We start from the raw sequence: 6,162 nt of genomic DNA, 5'->3' as shown, positions 1-6,162 counted from the left end.
GAGGCCTGTTTCATGGTCACCAAAGCAAGTCAACCACATTAATGTAACAATTTTCACATAAGGCTGGTCACTTTGAAAGGTAACAGTGACACACAGTAACATTTCTTTCCCTTCAAGATATTTCTGGTGTGTAACAAAACTTAATGGTTCTGTAAATTAAAATAGCCCTGAGAACTTCACAAGACTGTAGATAACTCCTAATTCTGTCTCCATTATAGCATTATTAAAACAGAAATATCTTAATTCATATCTGTAGTGCACTTATATTTTGACCCAATGTTATGTTTTCAGGTCTGATGAAGCAGCTAACTCACCCTATGTAATTTCTTGTACTCCAGGTACTCAGACAATCAGCCATATTATTGAAGCAGAGTTCACTTATTCATATTGCGATGGACTCATAGATTCCTTTTGTATTTAGTGAGTTTTAGTCCATTCGCATTATTATTTTGATGCTCAAAGTGCCCCATATTTGTCCATGAAAATTCTTTAAGCTGGCTTTTGTGATTATCATGCCCCAATCATTCTTTGAGTTCTTACTGTCTGGTACAAAACATATTCCAGTCTCACCTTGTACTTTCCCTCCCCCAGCACAGAAACCTGTAATTTCCTCGAGGAATCCTCATTTCTAGACAACTGTGGAGGATTATATTTGGAAACAAAGACCTAGCCCTTGATGTTTTCATTGTTATTTGAATGTTGCTGCACCCACGCCCTGACAGTGGACAGAGCAAGCTTCCCACACGTGTATAAGTGCATGTGCGCACATGCGTGTGCACACACACACAGAGCTATCTATCTACCTATCATCTATCATCGGTCTATCTCTCTACCTCTATCATCTATCAAAATCAATGAGCACACTGATTTCTCAAATTCCATGTTTGTAAGTACCTCCCTTTTCAGACAAGGAGTAACCAGTCTCCTGCTTTTCTCAGTGTGTTTACTTATTTGATTAGTTTCTCAGTATGTGAGCAAGCGCTGGCACTGTGTGTGGACACCCTGCTCAATGTATCTGGGTTCTTGTTGGGATTCTGCCACTCCACCACCACTATCTAAACACCTGACTCTCCTTGAACTGTGACATCCCACAACAAGTCACATCTACCGTGCAAATTCTCTCCTCATCAACTCCAGCTTGGAAAATGCATGGAAGCCTCCTTCTTCAAACTGACTGGACACTAACACCCCATTGCTGAACTTGTACCCCTAACTTCCTATGTGGAATCACCAATTCAGCAATAACCCCAGGCCAGTTTGCACCCCTGCACTGATTCACTTCTCTCCCCCTCACACTTCACACTGCAGCAGTCACTGCCACTTATCTCTGCATGGATGCCCTACTAACTCCACTCAAACCCAACACCCATTCTGCTTAAATAATTATTAAAGCATGTGCTTTAGTTTCAGAAATTACATTTCCTCCAAAATTTAAAATTGGTTGATGACTTAGTTAAACATTCTTCACATTAAGATACTTCAGATTTTCTTAAAAACTTTTAATTTTTGAACACTGAAGATAAAAACAAAGCTACTATTAAAAACCTGATTAGTACTCTGAGACTGCATTTGTTACAAATGTTCTAACACAAATGGGTATACTTTTTTTTTAACATAGTTACATAGAATTAGAATTATTGCAATCTTTTAAATTCTTGCATGGTCTTTTTATATTTATTTTCTCACATTGGTTATCTTGTTTTCATTAGTTAATAAATGCCAGTAAATCTACTGGGAAATTTGACCTGTTTGCTCCATGGGCACCATTATCCCCCAGCATTTCATCTGAGAAACCATCCTGAATCTCACAATCATTGTTATACAGTTTTAAAGCATCTATTGTGTTATTAAAAACAACATATGCACATACACACACAGATACACACCCACACTCACACATTATTATTTTTTTTAACTTAGAAAGTGGATATCACTCTTTATGCACATTCCTGGGTCATTTGTTTTTCCAGTTACTATTACATTTCTATGATTTATCTATATTATTTTTACCCTAATTCAATCATTTCCAGCCACATAATATTCTGTCTTGCTCATACATCCATATTCCCACCAGTGAAATCAAGTTTGTTTTCTGAAATTTGTTATGAAAAGTAGTGCTCTGAGCATTCTTGGGAATGTATCCCAGAGTACATATGGAAAAGTTTCCCCTTGGTATATACTGGCAAACAGAAATTTTGGGTTGTAGGGTATGTGGCATTTTCAACCTTCAGAAATAGAAGTCACTTAAAATCCTACCAGTTATGTAGCATCTAGAGTCAGATTCTAACACTTAATTCTGTCAGATTTTATTATTTATATTAATTAATGGGTGTGCAATATTTTGTATAATTTTACTCATAACTTGAAGTTCATAATTCTTAGTTTCCCCCACTGCAGGTATGATTTTACCATAAGACATAGAGAGCTAGGGTTTTCATATTAAATCAGCTGAGACTTCAGATATGTTTAATGAACCATAGCACCAAAGCCAAAAATTTCACGTCTTTCTTGGCAATTTTATTTTTTTTACATCTTTATTGGAGTATAATTAATTTACAATGTTGTGTTAGTTTCTGCTGTAGAACAAAGTGAATCAGCTATATGTATACATATATCCCCATATCCCCTCCCTCTTGAGCCTCCCTCCCAAACTCCCTATTCCACCCCTCTAGGTCATCACAAAGCATCGAGCTGATCTCCCTGTAATATGCAGTAGCTTCCGACTAGCCATCAATTTGACATTTGGTAAATGTAAAATTTATCAAATGCTACTCTCTCACTTCGTCTCAGCTTCCCTTTCCCCTCCTTGGCAATTTTTATATCCACCATCCAGGTGGACAAGTCCCCTTCTTATGTACTTCAGTTTTGGAATCTTAATTGTTTCCCCAGAAGATGTCTGTATTGAGTGTTGTATCTTTCTATTATATACTGTTGCTATTTAAAATTTTCAATTTTGTCTTCTGTATTTTCTCATCTTATAGTAGATACAAGCCTAGTATAAAACTGCTTATTCTGAGTGAGGTTGGATGTGGTTTGATTTAACCTAAACATTTTGTTGTCAATTACAATTTCTTAAATTATCTTTATCACTGGTCAACATTATTGTTATTCTCCCATGATTAGTAATCCACACGCTATCTTTACTCATTTAAAAATTCTTAGCATATTGTAATGGTTTTGTGGTATAAACAGCTATTTTACAAGTCTACCCAATTTAACATCATATAGACTAGTTCTGATATAGACATATACATCAGTATAACAGAATATAAACCTCAGAAATAAATTCACTAATATTGTTACATGGTCATGAAAGACCTTTGACTCAATCTGCACTGACAGTATATATATAATATTGATTTTTTTACTCTATTTCTTAATTTGATATTTTATAGCGGAATATGTTTACATATGATTATATCTCATACTAATATTTTAGCATTAAAATTATGTGAATTAAAATATAAATTTAATACATAACTTATGATTTACTGTAACACTTTTTTTTAACATCTTTAGTGGAGTATAATTGCTTTACAATGGTGTGTTAGTTTCTGCTTTACAACAAAGTGAATCAGGCATACATATACATATAACCCCATATCTCCTCCCTCTTGTATCTCCCTCCCACCCTCCCTATCCCACCCCTCTAGGTGGTCACAAATCACGGAGCTGATCTCCCTGTGCTATGTGGCTGCATCCCAATAGCTTTCAATTTTACATTTGGTAGTGTATATATATGTCCATGTCACTCTCTCACTTTGTCCCAGCTTACCCTTCCCCCTCTCTGTGTCCTCAAGTCCATTCTCTATGTCTGTGTATTTATTCCTGTCCTGCCCCTAGGTTCTTCAGAACCATTTTTTTTTTTCAGAGTCCATATATATGTGTTAGCATACAGTAATTGTTTTTCTCTTTCTGACTTACTTCACTCTGTATGACAGACTCTAGGTCCATCCACTTCACTACAAATAACTCAATTTTGTTTCTTTTTTATGGCTGAGTAATATTCCACTGTATATATGTGCCACATCTTCTTTATCCATTCATCTGTCAATGGACACTTAGGTTTGCTTCCACGTCCTCGCTATTGTAAATAGAGCTGCAGTGAACATTGTGGTACATGGCTCTTTTTGAATTACAGTTTTCTCAGGGTATATGCCCAGTAGTGGGATTGCTGGGTCGTATGGTAGTTCTATTTTTAGTTTTTTAAGGAACCTCCATACAGTTGTCCATAGTGGCTTATCAATTTACATTCCCACCAACAGTTCAAGAGGGTTGCCTTTTCTCCACACCCTCTCCAGCATTTATTGTTTGTAGATTTCAGATGATGGCCATTCTGACTGGTGTGAGGTGATACCTCATTGTAGTTTTGATTTGCATTTCTCTAATAATTAGTGATGTTGAGCATTCTTTCATGTGTTTGTGGGCAATCTATATCTTCTTTGGAGAAATGTCTGTTTAGGTCTTCTGCCCATTTTTGGATTGGGTTGTTTGGTTTTTTGATATTGAGCTCCATGAGCTGCTTGTAAATTTTGGAGATTAATGCTTTGTCATTTGCTTCATTTGCAAATATTTTCTCCCATTCTGAGGGTTGTCTTCTCATCTTGTTTATGGTTTCCTTTGCTGTGCAAAAGCTTTTAAGTTTCATTAGTTCCCATTTTTTAATTTTTGTTTTTATTTCCATTTCTCTAGGAGCTGAGTCAAAAAGGATCTTGCTGTGATTTATGTCATAGAGTGTACTGCCTATGTTTTCCTCTCAGAGTTTTATAGTGTCTGACCTTACATTTAGGTCTTTTATCCATTTTGAGTTTATTTTTGTGTATGGTCCTAGAGGGTGTTCTAATTTCATTCTTTTACATGTAGCTGTCCAGTTTTCCCAGCACCACTTATTGAAAAGGCTGTCTTTTCTCCATTGTATATCCTTGCCTCCTTTGTCATAGATTAGTTGACCATAGGTGCATGGGTTTATCTCTGGGCTTTCTATCCTGTTCCACTCATTTATATTTCTGTTTTTGTGCCACTACCATACTGTCTTGATTAATGTAGCTTTGTAGTATAGTCTAAAGTCCGGGAGCCTGACTCCTCCTGCTCCGTTTTTCTTTCTCAAGATTGCTTTGGTTATTCGGGGTCTTTTGTGTTTCCATACAAATTGTGAAATTTTTTGTTCTAGTTCTGTGAAAAATGCTATTGGTAAAAAATATGGAACGCTTCACGAATTTGCATGTCATCCTCACGCAGGGGCCATGCTAGTGCCAATCTTCTCTGTATCGTTCCAATTTTAGTATATGTGCTGCTGAAGTGAGCACTACTGTAACACTCTAAATTTCTTATATCAAACAATTTGAGTTTTTAATCTTATGACACAAGAAACTTATTTAAGATAACAATAAACATTTAACCCAATAATATGAACATGTAATGAGTTTAAAATAGATACATTTTTAGGATACCATTCTTCAAAATGTTCAATAGTCATAGACAGTATGTCACAGAGTTTGTGCTATGTACAAGAGTTTGTTTTTGTGAGATTTGAAATTTGGCTCATTCTGGGATTTTGTTATTCTAACATGTGATGCAACATATTGAAATAAACTGTAGTTATTCTTCCTTTTCCACACCTATTTCCCTTCCTGATTACTCCAGTCACAAACAGTAGGTGGGGATGAGCAAGACAGGTGCTTATGTGTGTGTGTGTTGTGTTGATAAGGGATCAAGGTGCTCCACAATCCAGAGTCAGAGGCTAAGTAAGTAGAGTGAGGATGGTGTTCAAAGGAAACAGACAGCCCAGCAAGGGCTATTGGTACCAGAACAGGATTAGAACTCAATCTTGGGCAGGGGGGCAGAGGTGACAGCAGCTGCCCAGGCTAGAGTATTGGATTTAGAGCAGCGTAAGAAGGGTATCTTCTTGGGGAGGCTGAAGCCTGGCTTAGTATATAATACCTAAGTATGAGAAGGGCATGCAAGAGGAGACTGCGTAGAAATGGAGAAAATGAAAATCAACCCTATGTTATTGGATTTAAATTAGAGATATTGTAAACTCAGAGATTTTAACCTATTGAGATGGATATAGAAATAAATGTGTGTGTGTGTGTGTGTGTGTGTGTATTTCTGGCTCTATCTACTACAATGTTCCTATGAGAAGTGACATAGGAAGTGACAATG

At 36.4% G+C, this 6,162-nt stretch overlaps 1 pseudogene; it reads right to left on the bottom strand.

The window, feature by feature from the left end:
- Nucleotides 1–5,193: 5,193 nt before the first annotated feature.
- Nucleotides 5,194–5,306, bottom strand: LOC116743364 (annotated as a pseudogene).
- Between the last annotated feature and the right edge of the window lie 856 nt (nucleotides 5,307–6,162).

The sequence above is a fragment of the Phocoena sinus genome, chromosome 18 (assembly GCF_008692025.1).
Source record: "Phocoena sinus isolate mPhoSin1 chromosome 18, mPhoSin1.pri, whole genome shotgun sequence".
Lineage (NCBI taxonomy): Eukaryota > Metazoa > Chordata > Mammalia > Artiodactyla > Phocoenidae > Phocoena > Phocoena sinus.
This window is presented reverse-complemented; position numbering and strand designations above follow the sequence as displayed.